Source organism: Syngnathoides biaculeatus, chromosome 1, assembly GCF_019802595.1.
Source record: "Syngnathoides biaculeatus isolate LvHL_M chromosome 1, ASM1980259v1, whole genome shotgun sequence".
In the NCBI taxonomy this organism is placed as follows: domain Eukaryota; kingdom Metazoa; phylum Chordata; class Actinopteri; order Syngnathiformes; family Syngnathidae; genus Syngnathoides; species Syngnathoides biaculeatus.
Genome location: NC_084640.1, coordinates 4843289 through 4870417, shown reverse-complemented (window position 1 = coordinate 4870417; position 27129 = coordinate 4843289). Strand labels below are relative to the sequence as shown.

Below are 27129 nucleotides of genomic sequence, written 5' to 3'. Positions count from 1 at the left end.
TTGTGAACTAGGGTTCAAATCCCAGCCCCGCCTGTGCTTGGGTTTTCTCAGGGCACTCCCGTTTCCTCCCAAATCCCCAAATCATGCATTTATTGGAGACTCTAAATTACCCCTAGGTGTGATGGTGCAACTGTTGTTTGTTTCCATGTGGCCTGTGATGGGCTTGCAACCAGTTCAGGGTTTACCCTGCCAACTGCCCGATGACAGCTGGTTTAGGCTCCAGCACTACCGTGACCATCAAGACGATAAGCGGCTCAGAAAATGGATGGATGGATGGATGCTTCTCATTGACAGCATGTCGCCAAGTCACAGGCTTTTAACACAATGCTGCGTGTGGGAAGTTACATTATTATTCATTTCAATGAAGTCAATCAAGTGTTCACCTGCATCACAAAGCATCCTCTGGAAGGACATGATGAGTGGATATGAGAACACGGCACACAACACTAATGTGAATTTTGGATACAGGTGGTTGCAAATGAACAGCAGCTAGCTGTAGATTAGTCCTTATCTGTCTGACTGGAGCCCCTGAGTGAGAGGGTCATGGGGAGGGATGAGGGATAGGGCTTAACACACTTTTTTTATTTTTTTGAACACCAAAAGTCAGGTGGATTTAGAAACCTCCAGTCTGACTTCTAATGGGAAAATCAAAGACTTGTGCTGTCTGTCTGAAGCCTGAGGGTGAAAGCTGTAAAGTGATCACCTTGCTCAAGATTTTATGCCATCTCTCTCTTTTTCTCCCCACCTCATCAAAGTAGAGAACCCTATAAATGTGAAATGTTATCCTTTACCTGAGGCCTAATTGCCCCTTTAATTTCATATCAGATCTTTGGTTACTCATGTAACAATACATTTAAAATGACAAAATACAAAACTACAGCTCATACAATATAAAGTACTCCATCAAGTACATTTTACTCAGTACACTAACCATAAAATGGTCTTTTCTCAATCAAATATTTTTGTCCAATGCACTCAAAATACCCCCGGTTACCTATTTTCATGCTAAGTGGGAATGCATACCAATTCGGTTCTTCAATAATTTGAACTTTAGGATTCCACTTTCCCCAAGACTGTGTATACTTGGCAACTTGAACTTAATCGGCCTTCATAATAAATATACACAATCATTACTCGTCTTGTTAACGATTGCTTAGAAAACAATTCTACAATATTAAAGTGGAAAACCAAAGAAGCCATTCACAATCGGTGGCAAAATCATCCTAGATCTAGACTTGATTTCTTTGCCTATGTATGGTGCCTTCTGCCTTTTTTTGTCCCTGCCTGGTCTGGGAGGGGGGTCCACCACTCACACTCCAGTGCGTTCCTCCATCTTTCTAATTGTTCCTCAGCCTTCTCCCTGCTTCCACTGCAGATCAAAATATCATCTGCGAACATAATAGTCCAAGGGGATTCCAATCTCTCCTCATCTGTTAGCCTAGCCATTACTACCGCAAACAGGAAGGGGCTCAGCGCGTATCCCTGAAGCAGTCCCACCTCCACCTTAAATTCTTCTGACACACCGAGGGCACACCTCACCGCTGTTCTGCTGCCCTCATACATGTCCTGTACTATTCTAACATATTTTTATATTGCCATGTATGATTTATAACGATGAAGTCTTAGCGTATACCAACAGTCACTTTGGAAATGGTCGTCCCAGCTCTCTCCACGTCATTGACCAAGTTCTAAGGATCATTGAGACCCCATAAGGTGATATCTTATGTGGGGCTCCAGTCCAATCTAGACTGACTGTCATGTTTTATGTTCTTTCATTTTCCAATGATTGCTCCAACAGTGGACCTTTTTTCACCAAGCTTGGCAATTTCTCCGTAGCCCTTTCCAGCCGTGTGGAGTTGTACAATTTTGTCTCAGGTGTCTTTGGACAGCTCTTTGGTCTTGGCCATGTTACAAGTTTGAGTCTTACTGATTGTATGGGCTGGACAGGTGTTTTTATGCAGCTAACAAGCTCACACGGGTGCATCTGATTTAGGATAATACATGGAGTGGAGGTGGACTTTTAAAGGCGGACCAACAGGTCTTTGAGGGTCAGAATTCTAGCTGATAGACAGATGTTCAAATACTTATTTGCAGCTGTATCACACAAATAAATCGTTAACAAATCATACATTGTGATTTCTGGATTTTTATTTTTAGATTATCTTTCTCACGGTGGACATTCACTTACGATGAAAGATTCAAACCCCTCCATGATTTCTAAGTAGGTGAACTTGCAATATAGCAGGGTGTTCAAATACTTATTTTCTTCACTGTATGTGGCATGCAACCATCCTCTCAAAGCACTTTATGATCACAGGCGTGAGTGCAACAGACCTAAAATCATTTAGACTGTCTATTGCTGCTTTTTTGGGGATGGGGATGATTGTTGCAGATTTTAGGCAGGAGGTGACAGTCACAGTGTCTCTACAGTTTTTGATGTAAGACAGAACAGTGTGTGTTCCTGGAGGTTCAACCAGGGGTGGACAACATTTTTGGCTCAGGGACCACATTGACTTAAAATTTGACAGACGGGCCAAGTTATAACTAGATGCTTGGATTTAAAAATAAACAAAGAAAAAGTGTTAGTAGTTACATTTATTTTCAATGGGAACAGTGTTGTTTTGTTGATCACTTTTTTTTTTTTTTTTTTTGCCAGTTCTTCAAAGTCTGGTGTTAGTTTTGTTATGGCCAGTCTCAGAAAAGCAGCTGTCAAGTGGCAGGAATTTCACTTATTCACAGTACAAAAAAACTTGAAAAAAAAAATTACAAAAAAACCAAAACATTAACTTAACTTGGCTGAATCTTTTTCCGGAGTTACTGGTCGGCGTGCTCTTCAAAGCCTTGCGACGAAGAGGGACGTGAGGTGATACACAAGTCCACCTCCGAAAGACGGGACATCGCCTAATGCTTCCGACGATCCATCTTGCGAACCTATGCTCCCATTCCAACAAATTGGATGAACTTCAGCTTCTGATTAAGACTTGAGGATGTTGTGCGGCTCTGTGATTCACAGAGACTTGGCTTTTTGGTGGCGTCCCCGACAATGCCATTAAACTCCCCGGGTTTCAGATTCATTGTGCGGACCGCGTGCCGGAGCTAACATGGAAATCAAAAGGCGGTGGAATATGAAAAATTGCTTGTGAGATTTTAGAGCTGATTCTGATTCTGAACATGAAGCAATACCTAGGTATCAGTGTTAAATCAGCAGAACTGACATTACAGCACAGTACAGTAAGTACCTACTGTAAACATAAAAAAACACCTCTAAAGACTCTTAACTGACAGATAGATGGATACACATCGGTGTTGTTACAGAAAAGTTGCAGAAAAGTCACACTGGCCGGTGAGTCAACCTGAATATAAATGGATTCAGAAGGATGGTCAGTAGCTGAGCTCACGCCAAACGAAGATGTTTTTTTTTTTTTTTAAATCTCCCAGGAATTTCAGATTTAAAATGCATTACGAGAGTTTAGGAATAATTGTGATCATAATTATCGTACATTTGCTTCCAATGAAGAAATGCTTTGCTCTGCCCTAGATAACGTGCCAGCCTCCTAGCAGGAGATAGCAAGAACAAAAACATCTAATCATCAGAACTGTTAGAACTGCTGCCTGTTAAAGAAATGATGACCACACATGTATTCCGCAATCTTCCACACATGCACACGCACATGAACATTTACACCTTGTTTCAAACTGTTTTGCTTGTCGTCTCCTTTTTGTAACATCCATGTAAATAAGGGGCGTCTCAAAACTAAATAAATAGAGGTCCCGAGGAGAGGATAATCAGAGAGTGCAGTGGCCAATTGTACGAGACAGTTCCTCTCCTCTCTCCTTGCGAGACTTGAACTGGTGTCTTTGCTTCCTTTTTTGTCCTGTTTAATGAATGTCTGATTGGTGAACCTGACAGAGAGCAACATATATAGTGCTTTGGTGAACGTGTTGAGTGAACATGAACGTGAACCTCACGCATGGCTCATTGACATTGAATGAGGAAGAACTTATATTATTTTGTAAAAAAAAAATGAACGATTCGGTGAGTGAATCTTTTTAAGGAACTGATTCAAGTTATTTAGTACACTCAAAAGAACTGCCATGGCCATCACTAATGCCGATTGTAGTCCATGAGGGCAACTGTGTGTGTGTGTGTGGGCCTGTGTGTGGGCGTGTGTGTGCGTGCGTGCGTGTGTTTGTGTGTGAGTAAGTACGTCTATGTACCTAAATCTGAAAGTGAGTGGGGGTTTGATAGTGACTTCCACGACATCAGCTGTGCAGCGCGTCAAAACCACCTCATAGTCCAGCCTACAATGGAGTTGAAAGTTTTCATTTTTCATGATAAATATTATGTATTGAAAGTCCTTCAGAGAAACGCTCCTTAAGCTTCATGACCAATTTACGACAATGTATAATGACAATGTATAATGTATGTCCCACATTGCATTGCACACATACACCAGTAAAACTTATTCTGTGTAAAGGTCAAATGAATGTTGTCATGATGTTGGTATGATTTGTAAAATTCTTTATTAATCTTTGGCAGGCCAGATTGAGATGGTCAATGGCCCGGATGTGGAATGTGGGATGAAATTTGCCAACCCCTGGTCTAAACTGTCCTGGGATCAGTTTAAAATAGGAAGTGATGTATTTTATGTCATGATCCTGCCGCTTCAGCACGAGCTGTGCGGGTGCCCGCGCGGCTGCGCTAATTGGGAGGCACACACCTGCGCCTCGTGCGGGCTGATCATCCCCTGTATATATAGGACCCGGTGACGACTGGTCCTCGGCCAGTTTGTTGAGCTTTATGTCCCGTTCCAGCACTCTCGTATTCCTGATTGAACCTGTGTGTACTGACCTTCGTCTGTTCTCCGACCAACCTTGTAAGCCTGACTCCTTGATACTTCTGCCTGCGTTGATTGTTTCCCCGTGTACCGACTCCTGCCTGTCCGGTCATCTGTTCTCTTCGCCCGACGTCACAACTACCGCTGCTGCACCGAACTGCCTGCTGCTGCACCGGACTGCCTGCTCGATCCCCGACCTCTGCATACAATAAACGTGTCTCTTCTTGAACTACCTTGCGTCTTCCGAGTTCCTGCATTTGGGTCCTACTCTCGTTTCCGATGGGACGTGACATTTTAGTCTTAAATGCATACACTCTAATCCCGTTACTACAATACAGTCAAAAGCAGAAGTGAGATAATGTCTTGGGTGTGCAATTCGCAAGTGCGGTAAGTCTTAAGTCTTTGTCCTCAAGTCCCGAGTCAAGTCTTAAGTTGAGAAATGAAAGTCCAGAGACAGAACTATAGTTTGAGTTTGAAGGCCTTTCAAGTCATGTTACAAACAAAATAAATAGATATATTTATATTCACTTAAGATGTATATAGTATGCACATTTATATTCATTAATTTTCCAAGCTGCTTATCCTCACAAGGGTAGTGGGAGTATTGGACCCTTTCCCAACTATCTTCGGGCAGAAGCCAGGGTACACCCTAAACTGGTGGCCAACCTATTGCAGGCCATATAGAAACAACTATTCACACACACAATCACACCTAAGGGTAATTTAGATGCTCCAATTTATGCATGTTTTTGACATGTGGGAGGAAACCGGAGAGCCCAGAGAAAACCCATGCAGGCACAGGGAGAACCTGCAAACTCCTAACAGGCAGGGCCTGGAATTGAATCCCAGTCCTCAGAACTGTGAGGCCAATCCCCTAATCAGATGTGCAACTGTGGCGCTGGCATTCATTTATTTAATATTTAAAAAAAAAAACTATTGATCAAAACAAATTTGATCAACAAGTGCATTAACCCTTCTAAGAAAAAGGGGTAAGTTTATTGCCCATATAAAACTTTATGATAGTTGGTTTTCAGTTATTGTCTGAAAATGCTATGCTCTGACTTACTTTTTTATAAAATTATTTTTGAAGTGACCTTAAACAGACATCAAGTAGTGTTGCAATTAGTAATTCCATATTTTTCTAAGAATTCTATCACAATAATCAAGTATAAGGACAAAATATATTTTTCTTTAGTTAACAACAATTATGAATAAATAAACACTCCAACCAGTTGTGCCACCATTGACAAATTAACACCCTTCATTTGCAAATGAATGACCAATTGGTTTCCTCTTTTTGACAATGAACAGTATTTTTCATAAATTTACATTGTGCATTAAGCAGGAAACTCAATTTTCTTATCTTCAAACATTTCTAGTGAGAGAATTTTAAAGAAATATAAATTGTAGAAATTAATTTAAACTCTGAATTTCTTGTATTAAAAACAAGCCAAGGCAAGTTTATTTGTATAGCACAATGCAACAACATGATTCAAAGGGCTTTACGAAGACATCATAACGTAAATACAAACATTATTTTAACACAAAAGGATAAGAACAATAGATAAAAATCATACAAAATCACGACTTAAAAAGTGATTAAATTTGAATATTGGTTAAAAGCGGCTGAGAACAGGTGTGTCTTCAACCTGGATTTCATCTAATCTAAGGCTGTTTTGACTCTGGGAACTGATTAAAAAAAACAAAACAGATCCAGATGACCTGAGGGATCTGGAGCATTCATACTGGGTCAGGAGTTCACTGTGCACGGCCTCGGTCTCCTGCTAACATTTTAATATAATCCGTGTTTCATCTGCATATCTATGGTAATTTATTTTGGTGTTCTTTATAATCTATGCCAGTGAGACCATGTAGATCTTAAACAGAAGAGGTCCCAGAATGGAACCTTGAGGGAATCCACGTGTCATTTCTGTTTGCTCAGATGTGAAGTTACTGTATTTATCGGGACAAAGTACTTCCTGTTCTCCATGTATGCTTTGAACCAGTTTAGTACAGTTCCGGAAAGACCTGCCCAGGTTTCAAGTATTTTGAGGAGTATATTGTGGTCAACTGTATCAAATCCGGCACTGAGATCTCGTAAAACTAAGACTGACATTTTCCCTTCATCTCTCTTCAGACATATGTCATTGAAGTCTCAGTGCTGTGGTCCAGTCTAAAACCTGACTGGAAGGCATCGTAGCAGTAATTCTGAGATAAAAAAGATTTATGTGTTATAAAACCACTTTTTCAAAGATCTTACTGAAAAATGGGAGATTTGAAATTGGCCTGTATTCATTTGCGTCCTGTCTAGATTGTCCTTTTTCATTATCCTTTTTCACCAAAGGTATAATTACAGCTGTTTTTTGGTGGCTCTGGAAACCCCCTGATATTAAGGACATGTTCAAGATCAGTCACAAATCTGACTCTAAAATATTTGAGACCTTTTTGAAAAGATCTGTCATCAGGTTGTTTAGACAGCAAGAGGAGTGTTCTCCAGGTCTTTGCTGTTAATGGGCTGAAACTGTCATGGCGTTTAAATCGTTTTTTGGTGGACATTATACATACAATGAACCTGCTGCAGCAGTACCAACTGTTTGTTGAATGTTATGGATCTTGTCTGTGAAGAATTTGCCAAAGTCATTGCAGGCCTTGGTGGAATACAAAACACACAAGGGTTTGTTGGGCTATCAATTGTGGCAAATAAGGCTCGAGCATTAAAATTGTTTGGTGTGTTGATATCAGAAAAGTAGGACTTCCTTGCATTTCTCAGTTGTAAATTATATGAAGTTTTTCTTAGATATCAGATTTTAGATATTAGATATTTTCTTTAAATATCATAATGAACCTGGAGATTTGTTTTCTTCAATCTGCGTTCAGCCTTCTGACAGTCTCTTTTTCTATTTTTTGCCAGTGTAGAATTTCACCATGGCGACTTGTTCCTTCCAGAGATAGCCTTCACCTTAAAGGGTTCAAGTCATGAAATGGCTGATTTTTAGTATATTAATGAAAAAATGTCAGCCAATATGGGCCCATGCGTTTTTTCACCACAAAACATGATTTTGACGTGTACAGCTTTTTGTAACACCCGCCATGAAAATCCTCTCGAGGGATTTGTTTTCGAGAAGAAGCAGGAAGTGACGTAAAGGACACCGGTACCCCCAAGTGGACTTGTTTGTTTCCATTAGTTTTACCTCCGGGAAGGTAGCTCGTTGTTCCTTCGTGTTAGCAAAAATACCGGCTCATTGCATTGCTGGACATTGCTTGAACACTCGGGAGAATGGATTTAGCCTTCATAAGTTTGCAAGAGACCCGCTTCGTGGGTTCCAAATAACAGGTAGGCAGTAATGCGCCTCGGCTCGACCGTGTTCAACAAGTACTGCTGTGGCTTTGAACATCCCGCAAAAAGCAGCACGGCTCGGCTCCATTATATGCCACCATGTCACCGAAAATCAGCCACACCGGCTGAGGCGCCCCGTTCGGCGGTCACTGCTTCTGCGAAGGCTGCGCGTCAGGCTTTGCAGACGAGGGCGGCTCTGGAGAACCAAGCTGAGAATGCCTCACTCAGCTGCGTGCGCGCATAAAGTGCCCCGGCTCGACTGTGTTGTGTCTGTGAACACCCCCCTAAAGCAGGACGGCTCGGCTCTGTCATAAGCCACACTGGCCGGCTCATCCGCGATGGCTCATCTCCGCCGCGGAAGTGGATCAGACGGGGATGCGGTTTGATCACATATCGTCTGAATATGGCTCGAAACAATAGTGTAATATTGCCCCGGTAACTTCACTCGGTTGTATGGTGTTCTCCTTTTCAAAAAGAGCTTCTGTGTCAGAAGGGGGCGCATTTGTCTCCCATAGTTAGTGTGCACTTCATGTTTTCATTGGTGAATGTCCATGTGACGTCACGGACGGAGGATGCAGCCAATATGCCGACCACTTGGATATCGTAGAATGACAATTGACCCCTCTGTGGATGTTGCGCAATACGCGTCACTGACCAATCAGAGGCCAGAGATCTGCATAATCTCGGACTCAAATCTCAGACAACGCTGGCTGGATGGTCCAGTATAGCTTCTGTTGGCGTTTTATCGCGTATTTGGGTTCTTTAACAATAGATATGGTTAAGAGGTGTAGTCACGGACTTTATAATAGTGACGACAGGTATCCTGAAAGGCTAGTTGGTGGAGTTCAATTCGTACCCTTTCCAAAACCAAAGACCCAGTACGAAAAATGTCTTTGATGGATCAAACTTTGTCTAAGACCGCATCATCAACTGAACCCATCTAAAATCAACCGGAACAGAAGACCGAGTACGAAAAATGTCTTTAATGGATAAAACTTTGAGGAAGACCGCATGATCAACTGAATCCATCAACCGGAACAGATATGTTTGCACGAAGGTAAACCCTAAATTTGATTTTCAATACATGTCTCATATAAATGAATTAGCAGTTCTTCGCTTGCATAATATAGCTACGTGTGAATGATTGTCACACTTGATCTGTGTTGAGCGATATTTTGCGATGATCTGACTGCACAAACGTGTCTTTGTTCGGCGGCTCTCAAGCTAAGCTAAACCGGACTAGCAGTCCTAAAAGCCTTCGACGTGCACCGAGACACCAAGACTGAAGGAAGGATGTTTGAGGACACTAAAGTAGTGATTGTTGTACTCGGTCGGGACTTACGAAGGTTCGGCACTAATTAAAGAATACTTATTGAGGGGAGCGCGTGACGTTACACAAAGAAAACGCGGGAAACAACTCGTAAATCAAGCCTCGCCTTCTTTTCCTTCATACGGTGGTTCACAAACGGCTATACAGATACATATACAGATTCTGAACACAAGTGTGATATGTAACACGAAAATAGGAAACTGTCAATGACGAATTCGTCTGGGTTATAATATATTATATTATGTGGCTTCTCGGTCTTCCTCTGACTCTGGAAAGATCTCGAGCTAATGTCAATGGTTTCTCAGTCGTATATGCATGTAAATACCATTGAAATACCACTTTCTGAAATGTTTGAAGCCCTGCTGTCTGCTTTTCAACGATAATTCACTGTTAGTTAAGAATGCGAGTGAGAAATCAGCCGGTAAATCGGACAGTTTCGCTCTATTCCTTTCTTTCAGCGCCGAAATTTTCCCTAATTGTTTGTCTGACGTCAGCGAACGTGGCGTGACGTCACTTCAGGAGGCGTGGTTAAGTGCCCTGTACGGAGGGGTCAATTCTGAAATTTTGCACATGGATGACGCTCACATTTATTTTTTCATATAGACATGAAGTGAATAATGTTATATGTATTTTTCATAATATCTATTTTGAATGTTTATAGGGATGACACTTGGGCTTTAATGTAAGCAATAGTGTCCATTATATCTAACATTTTAGCATTGAAGCTACTGACGACCTCATTGACCGAATCCCTGGACAGGCAGGTGTTAAAGAGGAGATCTGATTAAAGATCTCACTGCTGTTTTCAGTTAACCAGCGCTTTGTGATTACTGCTGTTGACATGTTTGTGTGTGCTGACATGGAACACTCAAGGAAAACACAGGAGTGATCAGACAGGCCCACATCAGACACAATAATGTTTAAAAATGTTCAGACCCTTAGAAATCAGTAAGTCTTCAGTGTGTCCCCAATTGTGGGTAGCCTCTATTACATGCTGACTCAGCCCAATGATGCCCAGAATGTAACTCAGGTCTCTAGTTCATTTGTCATGATTTTAAAATCACCGACAATAAACACACTGTTAAAATCAACACCCATCACAGACAGCCGTTGGCTGAAGTCATCAAAAAAGTCTGCATCCTCACTATGGCCTCACTGATAAAAGTATAACCAGCAAGATTTCACTTGATGAGAAGAGTTGGACTGTTATTTTGGTTTAGTTTGGTTTGGTTTGGTTTGGTTTGGCTAAGTTTCAGTCAAAAACATAAAACCTAGCGTGTGCTCGGTAATAAAATCAATAATTACAAATGTTTTCCCAGTGATGTTTAATCAATCCAGCTTAATCTTTTTAAAGTTATTGGTTACCCTCTCGTGTTTGTGAGCATGAGGGATCACCTTAATAATGGTACAGTACAATTGGATCCGACTGGTATCTTAGTAAGAACCCAAGGGAGTGCTTTGGAAAAATACTTCCTTATACTTGTGACCATAAAGTGGGCCATATTATTAAACACTGACATGGTAAAACAATAGCCAGATTAAGTCATACTGTGGCGCTCATTTGACAAGGAGGAATCATTGTAACCGTCGGTAGATCGCGGGAGGCCAGCTGCTTGAAAAGTAGATCTTGGGGTAAACAAGTCTGGGCACCCCTGCTTTAAAAGATTCCAAATGAAAGTATGACTCCCCAGAGCTGTTTGCTTCTTGAATAGAAAGCATACATGTCGAGCCTTCATCTGGGCAAACTTGTCAATCACCTGTTTGTCAGAGTCCAATAAGGCATGAATTAATTCATTTTCAATGGACAACAGTTAGTGCATTTAATCTCTACTGGCCAATTTTGTTTCTTGTAAATGTCTTGATCGTTTTTAGTGTTGAAAAGTTTCTTTTGGACACCTGTTTTAGAACTTCGTCCTGATATACATTAAACATATACTGTTGAAGTTAATTTTGAATAGCTGCTGAGGTCCCTTTTAATTACATTTGTGATTCATAATACGTTTTGAATCAGGAATCACCTTCAAACATAGTCTTAAAAATGCTGTGGAAAATGCCCGGATACACCAAAGCAGCTGATTCATAATGGCCCCGTGAGGAGATTTCGCATTTACCACAGAGTTTTAAGCATGTAATAATTCTTCCGAGCACGTACTTGTTTTCCTCATTTTGCTGATTGTGGAGTTTAATGGCCCGTTTATGAGCAGAATGTAATTGTGCAGCTATGTTAGCAGTCCTAAGTAAACACAGTTTCAGGGAATTCCCAACATGTGAGCCACTGTTGTCATGTTTGGCCAGACATTCTGAAAGATGTTTCAAATCTTTGAATTCCGTTGTAGTCCACGTGGTGTCTCCCCCGAATAGCAGGCAAGGAAAGCAAAACAGCGATTTTCTGATCACGCATCCTTTAAGCCACGTTTTCCTCTTGAACAATTCGTGTTTGAAGGTACGGGTTTTGTCCTTTCCTGCTTGAATGATGTTAAAATCCAATCTAATTGAGTCCCAAACCTTTAATTTAAAATTTTTCTTCAAGTGGAGAAGTTCTAAATGTAGTCTTTATTAAATTAAAAACAAAGCTTGCTCCCTTTATATGCCATAACTGAATGTTACATCTTGACATTTGTCACAAAAACACTGTACGTATTTTAATTGACTGATTTCGGCAAACAGCCACACTCACCATCACACCTTGGGGCAATTTAGAGTGTCCAATTAATGTTGCATGTTTTTGTGATTTGGGAGGAAACCGGAGTGCCTGGCGGAAACCCACGCAGGCACGGGGAGAACATGCAAATTCTACACGGGAGGGCTGGGATTGAACCCAAGTCCTCAGAACTGTGAGACCAAGACTTTCCACCTGCTTCACTGAGCCGCCCGATATTGTTATTCATGATAAAATATTATTTATAGATTATTAGTCTATAGGCAGCACGGTGGAGCAGCTGTAGAGCATTGGCCTCACAGTTCTGAGGACAGGGGTCGAATTGATGGATATTACTTTATGAAGATAAGCCAATTATTTCTAGCTTGCATAGTGCTCCACCAGCGCCATCTGGTGGGGCCAAGGCCCACTGGCCCCAGATGCAGAGACGTCACTGCTGAACATTTAAGTGCCTAAACCAGACTGTTATGTGTAGGAAGCCCAGATAGCAAGCCGCCAGCCTGCCGTATATGTTTGTATGATTGCTGACAATGGTAAATGATAATGCTAGAAAAAAAAATTCCCCCAATAATTCACATCCTTATTGTTACCTTAAAATGCCACTGACACCAAAAACATGAAATTTAGTACATATGTTGTGAACCAAAAAAAAAAAAGAACAAAAATCAGCCGGAATGGAATCATCTGTTTGTTTACAGCACATCAGAATTTTGCCATATGTTGATTTTTTTACTCTCATGCCATGAAAAATCTGTTGATTGTGTGGGGTTGAAGAAGAAGCTGGAAGTGATGTATTTTGCAGACAAAAGCAGTTGTATTGTGTTTAAGACAATTTAATCACACAAAATACAATACAACACAAAACAATAACAAACAAACACAAAATAGAAGTACAAATACAGTTTAGTAGCGTGCAACATGAGTTAACTAGCCAAATGAAGTTCAGTCACCAAAGTCAAACGAATTTTCCAATAGGTGAACATTATTTCTAGCGAATGTTTGAAGTCGGTGAATGTTACGGATATCTCCGAAAGACAAAAGCCAGAAGACAGTGTGGCGTCCATGTACTTGTGTATTTGTGTATTGTCTAAAAGCAGAAGTGGTAGTAAATAAGCTTCCTCGACAGCCATCCTCCCGAAAATTCCAGACATCCACGTCCGACGATGTAATGGAGTCCTTCTTTCAGAACATTACAAAAGATCCGCGTCATAATAACTTAAATACGTAAATCAGGGGTCGCCATTAGGAGTGGCGCAAGCCGCTGTTTCCTCCGATGCGGAGGTGGCTTGGGCAGGCATGTGCGGTCGCACCGGGGGCGGGGTGGAGAAAGGATCTCTCCCCCCAACCAGCCACTGGTGTCTGGGCACCCCTGACATAAGTAATAAAGTATGTGAGAAAATAAAGAATGAATAACTACAATAACAATATAGACAGAAATAACACATAGCTCTAGATTAATTTCGATAACATCCATATTTACTTCGCCCGGCATGGGTCCTCCTGTGTACACTACATACACAAGACTTCTAAAAGGGTTAGGAAATCGAACAATTATGGGCCAGTCATTTTGAATATTTCTTCGGGTGCCTCGTCCTCCTCGTCTGTTCACTCGTCTGTGTCTGAAAGGGAGTCTGTTGTTGTTAGTGGAGAAGTGATCCACATATCGTCTATATATGGCTTGATATGATATTGTAAAATAGCCCCAGTCGCTTCACTCACTTCTGAAATGTTTTCTTCTTCTAAAAGAGTTTCAGTATCAGAAGGAGCATCAGAAATATCTGAAAATCATTCTCATTCATCTGCCATGGCAGCGTGTTTTCAATGGCATGGCTCCAGTGCCCCTGCTCATAACGTCACAGACAAACGGCTGCCACTGTGATGCACATTGTGTCGAGTCAAACTTACGCAACTTTGCGTTTTTATAAAACGCCCCAGCTAACTTTTTCCGACTGGTATAATTATCAAAGTGATTAATATTATTTGTAATTTTGATAACAATACCTATTTTAAAATTAGATTTTTGTGTCATTGGCAGTTTGAATTTCATTTCTTTATATGGTAACAGGAGGCACGGTGGTGCAGCTGCAGAGCATTGGCCCCACAGCTCTGAGAACTGGGGTTCAAATTCGCGCCCTGCCTGTGCGGAGCTTGCATGTTCTCCCTGTGCTTGGGTGGGTTTTCTCCGGGAACTCTGGTTTCCTCCCACATGCCAAAGACATGCATTTATTGAAGACTCTAAATTGCCCCTAGGTAGGTCAGGTTGGATTGTGAATGCGACTGTTGTCTGTCCTCATGTGCCTTGCAATTGGCTGGCATCCAATTCAGGGTGTACCCTGCCTAATGCCCAATGACTGCTGGGATTGGCTCCCACACTCCCCCGACCCTCGTGAGGATAAGCCGCTCAGAAAATGGATAGATTGACTATCTCAACAGTGGTTCTTGGAATGTACAGTATATCATATGTAGCTGTCACATTTCTTGTTTATTTATCGGTATGCTGTACAGCCCCCCCCTTTTTCTTTTTAAATTAATCTATTACTTTTGGTAGTATGTGAAAGAATGACCTCTTGATCAATACTTCTACTACAGCATACCCAACACGGTGTTAACAGTTGAAAGATAATAAGAACCAGCTCCGCATTAACAATCATGGTATGGGACACGTCAATCTAATAGTAATTAATGTCTTTCAGCATTACGTTGTGACTCAATATATCTTCCTTTCGTAAAACTGTATGTTGCACTTAGAACTATATAAATAGAAAGCAAAGTATTGGTTTCTCAGTGCTTTGATCAAGGTAGCAAGTCTTTTCAAGTCAAGTGCAGTCAAATGTCATTGCTCTTCAACTTGAAGTTGAGTTACAAATCTTATAACATAGTCTCATCAAATTCAATTCATTTGTCTGCACCGATGGTCTGAAGATAGTCATGGCAGGAGCCAGAAGTGGGAGTCCGTAAAATGTGTGCAAGTCCCAAGGTATAACTTTCTCGTGCCAAGCAAGTCTCAAGTCTTTACTTCTATAACCATCTCTACTTGAAAATGAGTCCTCATTTTTAACACACTCTCTCTCTCTCTCTCTCTCTCTCCTCTCTCTCTCTCTCTCTCTGTCTTTCTCTCTCATTTCTCCAAGTCAAGTCTTTTGCATGATGACTAAACTGCAGTCTGTAACTCTGTTGTTGAAATCTGTTAGTAATAATTATTTATTCCATGAAATTGTGCCACCATAAAAGAGTAAAAAGAAGTTAAAAGCCATCAGTTGCTAAGTTTTCAAACAGGATTTATGTAAAAACATGATGGTGTATGAAAATGACTAAACCTTTACTTAGATGACTGCTAATGAACATTCCTGGGTGTGCGTCAGCGAAAATGTGTCACATTTTTTCACACTAAATATTCCTTGAACTCAAATTTTAGTTATTTGACTGTCCCCTTTCAGTACATAGAATTCACTTCCTGATGGTGGAGCGGCTTACTGCACTCCAAGGAGCTAATCTTTTAAATAATGACTCTGCGGTCTGACAGATCAGCCTCAGCCTTCCCCTGAGCTGTTGGCCTAACATGAAAAAAACAGAGCAAATCCATCAAAGTGACAGGATAAATTAAGGGTGAGATACTTCACTACCTGTAAGGAAGTACTGCTATCAGCAGTAATTGTTTTGATAAATGTATGAACAGAATGAAAGATGAGGGTACAGTCACGTAAATGGCACTTTAGGAGGTGCCACACCGGGTGCGGGTTTGTTAAAATCACTTCCAGTAATTACAGCCTGTGCTGGGTTTTTTTTCCTAAACTATTCCATATCATATGTTAACTGTGTCAAGTATATGAATAACTCACATTGTAAAAAGGCAATGAAACACTCTATTTGAATAAATAAACATACTTTTACTCTCTTATAGGGAAATCAAATCTCCATCCTTTAACTTAATTTTGCATATTCAATTCATTTACAAAGGGCAAAAAGCATTTAATTCTGAAATCCTTTCTTCTCCCCAAGTAATTATGAGACATTTTAAGTGATTAACTAGATTGCTTCATGTTTTATAGTGAAAAATCCTTCTATTACATTTGAGATGCTAAGTGTGCACTGAACACTGATAACGTAGAGTATTATTGGTTGAAATAAATGATTATTTCCCAAAATAAAAATATTTCAAAAATATGTCTAAAAAAGCTACATTTACACAAAAATGACATTATTTGATGTGAATAAATTCACAATGTTTTTTTAAGAATAAAATTTTCACAATGGGAAAACAAAGGGGTGGCAGGGTGATGCAGTTGTAGAGCGTTGGCCTCACAGTTCTGAGGACCGCGTTTCAAATCCCGGCGCCCCCTGTGTGGACTTTGCATGTTCTCCCCATGCCTGTGTGGGTTTCCTCCAGGCGCTCCTCTTTCCTCCCACATACCAAAAAGACGCATTAATCAGGGACTCTAAATTGCCCTTAGGGTGTGAATTGTGGGTGTGAAAGATTGTTTGTTCCCTGCGATTGGCTGGCAACCAGTTTAAGGTCCACCGTGCCTCTTGCCTGAAGATAGCTGGGATAGGCTCCAGCACTCTCATGACTCTTGAGTGGATGAGCAGGTCAGAAAATGGATGGATGGATGGATGGGTGGATGGATGGATGGATGGATGGATGGATGGATGGATGGATGGATGGATGGATGGATGGATGGATTTTTTTATTGTTTAAACAGCTTATAATAGCGTCAGTAGAAAAGAAACAATGCTCATCAGAGTACAGAGATATACTGAGGTCTACCTGTATTGAAATACATAATGGTATTGAGCAGATAATAGTCCTCCCAAAAATACAAGGCAAATAATTTATTTTCATGGCTTGTTATACTGTATTATGCATATCCATTAGCTCATTCCTAACACTCTTCATGATTTTAATCAATCTTACATTACACATTCAAACAAGTTCTAAAATAATATGCATTAAATATTTGAGTGCAATGTGACACATGTGGGGTACATTATTGTAGTCACTTTAGTATTCCTGCAGCCCAAAACCCTCTCCTATCACTGAAATCTGTTGTTGTATTCCTTTCATTCTGAAGAGTAATTTACATGCAGTCATAACATTATTTACCATATCCTCATTAATGGTTTACATACTAGCAGATACTTAAAGTAACACTCTGGCTGCTCTATCTGTTGCCCAACGGTATGGAAGGTATGGAAGCAATTTGGTGAAGTGGCTATGGAGTTTTTGAGCAACTTATCCAATAGAATACTAGCGGGAGAGAAGATGCCAGAAGAATGGATGAAAAGTGTGCTAGTCACCATTTTTAAAAACAAAGGTGATGTTCAGAACTGTAGAAACTACAGAGGAATAAAGACGATGAGCCAGTAGTGGAGGCTCGAGTCAGGACAGAAGTATTTACGAACAACAGTATGGTTTCATGCCTGGAAAGAGTACCAAAGATGCACTATTTGCCTTGAGGATGTTCGTGGAAAAGTACAGAGAAGTTCAGAAGGAGCTACATTGTATCTTTGTAGACCTACCAGAAAGCCTATGACAGAGTACCAAGAGAGCAACTGTGGTACTGCATGCGGAAATCAGGTATGGCGGAGACATGTTTGAATAGTACAGGACATGTATGAGGGCAGCAGAACAGCGGTGAGATCTGCCGTTGGGGTGTCAGACGAATTTAAGGTGGAGGTGGGACTGCATCAGGGATCCACGCTGAGCCCCATCCTGTTTGCAGGAGTAATGGATAGGCTGACAGACGAGGTTAGACTGGAAGCCCCTTAGACTATGATGTTCGCAGATTACATTATTATAGATATTGTGATCTGCAGTAAAAGCAGGGAGCAGGCGAAGGAACAATGAGAAATGTGGGGGTACGCACTGGAAAGGAGAGGAATGAAGATTAGCCAAAGTAAAAGAGAATATATGTGCGTGAATGAGAGGGGCGGAGGAGGAAGAGTGAAGCTCCAAGGAGAAGAGATAGCCAGGGTGGATGAATTCAAATACTTGGGGTCAAATATACAGAGCAATGGTGAGTGGTGTAAAGAAGTGAAAAAATGGGTCCAAGCGGGGTGGAACAGTTTGCAGAAGCTGTCTGGTGTTTTATGTGACAGAAGAGTCTCTGCGAGGATGAAGGGCAAAGTTTATAAAACAGTGATGAGGCCGGCCATGATGTACTGATTAGAGACGGTGGCACTGAAGAGACACGAGGACGCAGAACTGGAGGTGGCAGAAATTAAGATATTGAGGTTCTCGCTGGGGGTGTGCAGGTTGGATAGGATTAAAAGTGAGCTCATTAGAGGGACACCCAAAGGTGGATGTTTTGGAGACAATGTGAGAGAGAGCAGACTTTGATGGTTTGGACATGTCCAGAGGCGAGAGAGTGAGTATATTGGTGGAAGGATGCTGAGGATGGAGCTGTCAGGCAAAGGAGTGAGAGGAAGACCAAAGAAAAGGTGGATGGATGTTGTGAGGGAGGACATGAGGTCAGTGGGCATTAAAGAGAAGGATGCACGAGATAGGCTTAGATGACACACTGTGGCGACCCCTAACGGGACAAGCCAAAAGAAAAAGAAGACCCAATTAATATTACAAATGATAATCGAAAATACTACTTCCTCTGATGAGGGAAAATTAAGGACTCCATAGAATTTGGGAAGGGAGAGAGACCTAAACAGACCAGAACACAGGGGGGGAAAAGGTAAAATAGGAGACAGAGAGATTGGTGCTATCGTGTGTTCATCCCATTAGGTGTCACAACAGCAATTTACTTGGATGATTTGTTTCGCAGTAACAATTCTGTAATGAAATGGAAAAAAAATCTACTTTGAATTTTGTGGCATATTTTTATATAAAATATAAGCAATGTTAAAAACTATTGCAATTACATTTTTTTCATAATTCTATGTCAATTGTTGATGAAGAAGCGCTTCTTATAAAATCCCGCCTTGCGTGTCGCATTGATTCGAGCCGTCCCTCATTGTCTTGTACTGATAGTTAAAACAAAGTCATACCTGCCATTTATAAAATACTGTTGAACTGGGCAGGCTCAGCCAAGTGGATAAGATCGTCACATCCCATGGTTCAAGAAACTGACGGGCAGAAAGAATTAAGACTGCAACTGGTGCTTGTTTCTATGTGCCCTGTGATTGGTTGGCAGTTCAAGGTGTACCCTGCCTCCTGTCCAAAGATAGCTTGGATAGGCTCCCTCACTCTCGCGACCCATGTGCGGAAAAGTAGCCCCGGACAATGGATGGATGGAGAAGCAAACCCATATATGCTGATGCTCTAGATGCACAAATAAAAGGCAGTGTTATAGCTCATATAATAAGCACAACGGTTTCCGGCTTTGCTATCATAATTCCACAAGTGTTTTCCTAATCATCAATTAGCGTTTCAACATGCTTAGCTAAACAACAAACAAATAAAACACAGGAGTGATAAGAAATTAGCCTCCGTGCACATTCTGTACTGCAATCCCTCTCTACTTCATGGATCACCCATCGTGGATTCAGTGTATCGCAGATTTCCGGACCACCTTCTCCCCCCAAAAAAACAACAACAAGAAAAAAACGGCAGCATACATTAGCACAGTACTGTAGTGGGAAGGCGCATTGATAGGGTATAATACAACATCTCCAGCAAGACAACATGGACCAATGAAACAAAAATTTTTAAAAATTAAAAGTAAAAAACACCAGATTAAAGTAGTACAGTACTGTAGCCGAAAGCCGCATTGATAGGGTGTAATGCAACATCCCCAGAAAGATGACAAGGACCTATGAAGAAAAAAAAAAAAAAATTGGGTCTGGTACCAATTAACTGCAAAAAACAAGGGAACATCAATAAAATGTACATCTGTGCTAATTTAAAATTGAACACTCAATGTCCTCAACTTTACTCAACTCAGAATCAATAGTTTTATATACTCTTTTGTCCAAACATTCTTGAACAAAACAACTAAATCCAACCCTTTTTGCTAAAATGTGCATGCAATCTATTAATTACAAACCATATTACGTATATCGCAATCACATTGCACATGTTACAAAGCACATTTCAGTCCTGTGGTCAAAGAGATGCATGTTGGTGAAGGTTAAAATGCACAATTTTACAATCTTCTAAGTAAGTGAGTGTGCAGAGTAGAAAGTGATAACCTGATGGGAAAAACAGTGAGAAGGGCTGAATAAAAAAGAAGAGATAAAGAAGCATGCAAAGCCTTCTCTCTTTGAAGGTTGGCTCTCATCCTGCATGATTGAGACCTGTCACATGCCAACTGGTGTCTTGTTGTTATTTTTCAGTCCCCCCCATGAGACACGAAACTGTCCTTAGACCCCAAATTGAATTATCATTCTGGAAATCAATACAGCTGCAATCTGAAGAGCTGCTGTAAAGCCTGCTGTTTTCCTCACAATAGGAAATTGATAAGGACTGAGATTGGTCCATTCAATCACCAATGAAGGCCTGTGATGGAAAAAGAGACAGACCTGTACTCCAATATATTGATTGGTAAACAAGGAACCACTACCTTCTTGCCTTCTTGCAGAGATATTTTATTTCTTATCAAGAACTTTACTCACATGCTTCATCCCAGGGGAGTTTATCCCTAATAAAATAGATTTAGATTTAAAATTGATGTGAGGCTCTGATTGAGTTATAAATGACTGATAGATGCCCAATTGTGTTTAATCAATGACTAATTATATGAAACAAAAACACTATCAACTAATGCCCACGATACTAGGTACGCAAGTGCAAACCAAATCTCACCACAAGAGCTATGACAAAAATTTTGCCACACAAAGATAATGATCACTTATGAGTGGCACAATATTGTTTTTTGTGTTTACTCCATGAGTTCCATGTGCTCAAAAATTGCATCACATCTTAATAGAAGGGGGCTTATGATGTCTCTCCCTCAGACCAAACATAAAAGGAGTAAAGTAAGTTATTGTATTGATAATGACATGAAATTATGAAAGAGTGATGCCACACCTAGAAATGATGTCGGTGTGTAAACGTTAAAGCTCCTACCTCAACAAATAGCAAGTCAATTAAAAACAAATAAAATTCACACTCTTCCGCAATACTATTTACATCTCTGTACGCTTATATCTAAGATAACATCTGTATGAAATAATGCCAACTTATAGCTTGGTTAGAAAGTAAATAAAGATGACACAGTTTGATAAGTCCGATAAAATCAATTTGCTTTTGCACACATTTATGCCAGTGCTACACAGTAATTCTGAAATATGATAACTGGATATTGTTTGCCTCATTTGTACAGCACAAACAAGTACCTTAATGCCCTTAAAATGAAAAAAAAAGAATAATAATAATAAATGTTTTTCCTGTATATGTCAGGGATATGAGAAATATTGAGAGAGAGAAATGAGAGAGAGTTAAAGATGAGAACGTATTTTAAAGTAGACATGCTTCTACAAATTTCACTTCCAACTTCTAAATTGCTTTAAATTTATGTTTCATTTATTCATAGAGTGATGTAAGAAGCTTCCAAGCACAGTGATCATCAGGAGCAATTAGGTACTGAATGTTTGCTCAAGGATACTTGAACATCATCTCTGGAGAAGCTGGAAAGTTTAGCGGGGCAAGAAGCGTGCCTAAATTAACAACGCAGGTTTCTCTAGATCCCTCTTGTCTACAGTCTCCAGTCCAGAGTTTTGTATTCCTCTGTGTACATATTAGTGTGTAAATGTGCATTGATTAAGATTCTAGACATATACATATGTATTTACTTAATTTTGCATTTTTCTTAACGTGTGCTTTTTTCACAAGCTTAACAAACTTAACCTTCACAACTGAGATCAAGTGTTTTACACAGGTGCAAACCCTCTCTTATAAATATATGCAGTGGTTATAAAGCAGTCAACCCACCATTTTTAGAAATCGCATGTTCATGTATTAAACCATGAGACCAAGATAAATTATTTAAAAACAGTTTTCCCTATTAATGTGACATGTGGAACTCAACTGACTAAAATATATGTATTTTCAGAAGGTAAATAAAAGTAAACAACTGAGATAATACGGTTTCACAAGGGTGCACACCCCCTCATATCTGGGGATGTGGCAGTGTTCCGAATAAAGCCAACACATTCAAACTCATGTAAAATGGGGGTCTCCACACACCTGCCACAATTTAAAGTCCCTCTGATTAACCCCAAATAAATTAATTTGGGAGCATTAGAACATTTTTTTTAATAAATCCATCTAAAAAAATCTAAAAGGTTTGGGTGGAATTTAAAAAAAAATATGGATACATAAAACTCACACATTTTTTTTATCCGAGACAACAAAGCAGGGGCTTGAGCACCACTTGGGCTCCACGTTCGCACGTCTGATCATATTTTTCTGCTGTATTGTAACATGTAATAAAGTCTTTGAAAAAAAAACCTTGAAAAATCAGAATTGTCAAAAATTGGTAGGTCGGTAAATTTTCTTTTTTTTTGGTAATGATGGAGACTTTTTCTGCAGGATCAAAACAAAAAGAATTGTGCTCAAAAGAAAAATTACCTTTGCTCTGTAGATAAGGTCAAAATAATTCTTGCGGGGAAAAAGGAAAACTTACTTTCCTGATTTATTTACCGATACACTGACCTGGATTTAGTTTTAGATTGCCATTGAAAGGGCTCAGCAGTCATTTATATGTTTTTTACAGTTTTCTTAAAGTCATCCATAAATGTCTCCACAGTGTGGTACAGGCCCTGCATGCCGAGTCACTGTAACGTCACAGTGAGGGAAGATCAAAAGGGCACCATAACGGACATGGCTGTAATTCCCACCAGTAGGTACTCTGACGGCTAGGTTGAGCAATAGACATCATTCCAATGGGAGATGCATCGTAGCGAAGGCAGTGGAGAGAAACATTTCTTCCTCCTTCCACCATCCTTTTCTTATCCTTCCTGAGGGAGTGCAATATATCAGCGTCTGTTTCACTGGTCAGCGAAGCCAGTCATCAGGTTAGAATTCAGGGTGATCCATCACTGTTACTGCAAATCCACTTCCTGGATTTCAAAACTCAATCAGTGCCAGAACTCATGTTGCATTTCTTGCATACTTGGTCATAAAAATCATACATGTCATGTCATTACCCAAGCTGCTTATCCTCACAAGGGTTGCGGGAGTGCTGGAGCCAATGGCAGTTGTCATCAGACAGGAGCCAGGGTACACCTTGAAATGGTTCCCAGCCAATTGCAGGGCACATGGAGACATACAACAGTCACACTCACAACCACATCTCGGGGCAATTTAGAGTCTCCAATGAATGTATGTTATCGGGATGTGGGAGGAACCGCAGTGCCTGAAGAAAACTCACGCAGGCACGGGGAAAACATGCAAACTCCATACAGGCGGGTCTGGGATTGAACCCGGGACCTCAGAACTGTGAGGCCAATGCTTTTTTACCGGCAGAACCACCGTTCCGCCTCAATGCATAACTTAAAAAATAATATAAAGTTGCACAATTCATATTTTAACTGATTTCATAAAATAATGAATGTTTTGCCTGAATTTCATGTAAACCATGTATGAATGTAGGAGCAGTTATTACCAGTGATGGGAATCGCGGGGTTTAAATAAACGGCGTGACTAACTTTTTTTTGGCTTTCAACTTTACTTTTTTTCAGTAACGGGTAATCTAACTAATTACAGTAACTGTCAGTATAATTATAAATAAATTATTACCATTATCACCACCTCATTACTGCACGGTACTGAAGCCGCCCAATAAAAAACAAAAGCTATCATCTGACTTCACGCACACAAACACAGGACTCAGGCGCAAGTGGGTGTCTTGTCATGTGTGTGTGTGAGTGCTGCAGAGTGACAAGGTAGGGGAGGGTGAGATAATCGCCTAAGCAATGGGTGGGAAGACGGCATTTGCCAAATGGAGACTCGGACAACTACTTTAATATCATTGAGGTCAAAGGTCATGTACATGTCAAGTGTGGGGAAGATGATCTTCACATCGAAGAGGAACAGACTCTATGACTTCAAGTTTGAGAAGGTGCTTCTCCTACGATACAACCACTGGTTTAAGGGCTAAAATGTTGAGATGACTGGGTTGAGTGGGTGGCTGTTCGGAGAGAGGTATCCAAACAAGTTAAGAGTTGGATTTAACAAATCTATTCACATTTTCAGTTCAATGAAAACGTGTTGCAATAAATTCAAACGTCTGCCTGTTTACCTGTTTTTTTGCTGTCCTGATTTATGCATCTGGTTTGTCTGTGTGTGTGTGGGGGGGGGGTGGATTACCAATGTTAGGTAAAATGTTAGCTCTTGCTAACTTATTTTATTTTAGACTGGAAAGATACGGCAAAGAGTTACAGTGCCCATATACATGCACACATACAACCAATGCAAGAGACACAGGCTTTTACTATTGTTATTGGACAATGTGTTACGGCTTTTTTTTTTCTGGTTTACCTGAGTGAAATATGTGTTTAAACAACTCTGCTGCAGTAGATTACATCTACCTGGCTTAGACTCTCTGGACAAAGGTGCCTCGGACTATAAGGGTGAATGTTATGTTCAGTCATGGACATGTACATATTTAAAACACAATTAACATGAAGATCACTGTAACCCTACCAAAATGCAAAGTTTAATCATTGTTTTACCAATGTCAACCTTGTTCAAAGCCACAAAATGCAGGCGCAAATCACATTCAAGTAAAGAAAACCATCCATCCATTCATTTTCTTAGCCGCTTATCCTCACAAGGGTCGCGGGAGTGCTATCACTGCTATCACGGCTGTCAACGGCCAGGAGGTAGGGTAGACCCTGAACTTGTTACTAGCCAATCGCTGGGCACATGGAGACAGACAACAGTCGCACTCACAATCACACCTAGGGGCAATTTAGAGTGTCCAATTAATGCATGTTTTTGCAAAATGGAAGGAAACCGGAGTGCCTGGAGAAAACCCACGCAGTCATGAGGAGAACATCCAAACTCCAAACAGGCGGGTCGAGATTGAACCCGGGTCCTCAGAACTGTGAGGCCAACGCTTTACAGCTGCTCCACTGTGCCACCTAAAAAAAGTACTTTGGGCAAAATGAAAATTTTTCAGATAGGTACCAAGCAGTGAATTTAAATTTCAGTAAAGAAAATACATTTACATCTGTTGAAACAAACATACGAATGCTTTTGAACAATTTCTAATGAGAAAAAATGATGAAAAATGGTTGGTTATATTTTTTCAGTGTGCGCTTTACTTTAATCTTTCTGATCTGAACATTTTGGAACGGGAAGGTCGAAGCTCACCTGTCCTAAACGAGTCTCATGATTGTTGTTGAAGAAACCAGCGATAATATGCAGTTCAAAAATGAAAAAAATTAAAATCTAAGAAGAAATTGAGCACATGATAACAATGTGATGCTTTTCAGCATTTACCTAATGACGATTTTTATTTTATTTTATAGGAAAAATAACAAATAACAAAATAAAAGAAAAGAACATAAAATATTGATTAGGAAGCAAGGTTTCTGGATGTCGACGTCAGTGGTAAACGGCACTACTTTTACTGTTACTTTAATGTAATGAGTTTGTTTTTGTTTGCATTGCAGACATCAGTATGGGTGTTGGAAAAGTGTGCTCCATCATTTCAGCAATGAAGGAGCAAGAATAATGCAGATTTCAGAGTCACTCGAGGACCTGGGGATGCAAAGAAAGTGGGATAAGGTTGTCTAATGGTTTTCTGCCTTCAGAGACCCTAATCTCCCAGGACAGCTTCAAAATGCTGTTATCAAGTAGCCATACGTTTTTGCCATAAAAGGATTGCAAAGAGGGAAGCGAGAGACCAGGGGCATATCTCTGGAGCCTCTCTACCTGGGTCATAGGTTGACTGAGATTTTTTCGGGAAGAACAGGGCACTTTAACGGTGAGCACCATCTCAGACCTTTGAACTGTGAGCACAATTTAAAATCTGGACCACCACACGGATGAGGGAATAGAAGCCAGTGTCATTAATCATAGACGCCCACAGCTTCCACACAAACCCCCACAAACATGCAAAGAGTTTTATGTTTACTTATATTTGCAAGGTGATTTCTTCCCATTTCATCACTTTGAGATCCAAATCTCAACCAGATTTTTCCCATTTGCCCCCCATCTGGATCTGAAATATTATCCTCACAATGATGCATGCAGAGATGGGGGGGTGCGGGGGTGTTGGTGGGGGGGGGCTTAGAGTGCCGATTCCTTTCTCCCCAGTAGGCTACTATTATCATTGACTTAATGGCTAACCACCAAGGTCAAGTGTTGTTTTTTGGGCTGTTTGTGGGTGGATGGGAATGCCCCTGGGGAGGTAACTCTCAGATCAGACAGCCCTGGAATCACAGACCAGACCGCATAGGTTACAGTTCATGTGGTGTAAAGCGTTAAACAAGACTGAGTCTCCTTGGTTTCTCAATTCCAAATCATCACCAGAGATTTTGCAGTGATGAAGAGCAGCATTATGACAGCTATAGCTATTGAGTACTGAGAAGAATAACAAACAAACTAACAAGAACAAAGAACAGCAGCCATTCAATTAATAGGAAACTATTTCTTTCGAGAGTCACAGTTGTGCAAAGATGCTGAGTCTTCTAGCATTTAAAGCAGTTAGAGTGTGTCATATTGTGCAGTGTACTGTATGCTGTATGCTCAGTGCATCACAAAAGGACCCAAAAAGAACTTAAATTAAGCTGACTCAAACATCAACTCTGATCTTGCACATTGTTAGTTGCTCTCAAAGTTAAGGCCAAGTATTTTTTGCATAGCAATTTCCCGTGCATCAGGTAAGCCAAATTACCATGCCCTAATCCAGGGGTAGTAAACTAGTCAGTGATGAAGAGCCATATTTTTAACTGTTACAACAAAGAGCCGCATCATACACATCAAATATCCAAACAGCTATATCATATATGAATATCATTTCCTCCTCACAAACACACCTTTGCTTCACCAGATTTATTGTAAATG

The 27129-nt window shown here is 40.5% G+C and overlaps 1 protein-coding gene across 1 annotated transcript in view; it reads right to left on the bottom strand.

The window, feature by feature from the left end:
• nxph1 (neurexophilin 1) overlaps positions 1 to 27129 on the bottom strand; it is a 72934-nt gene that overhangs the window by 40421 nt on the left and 5384 nt on the right. The gene's annotated exons all lie outside the window — the stretch shown is intronic.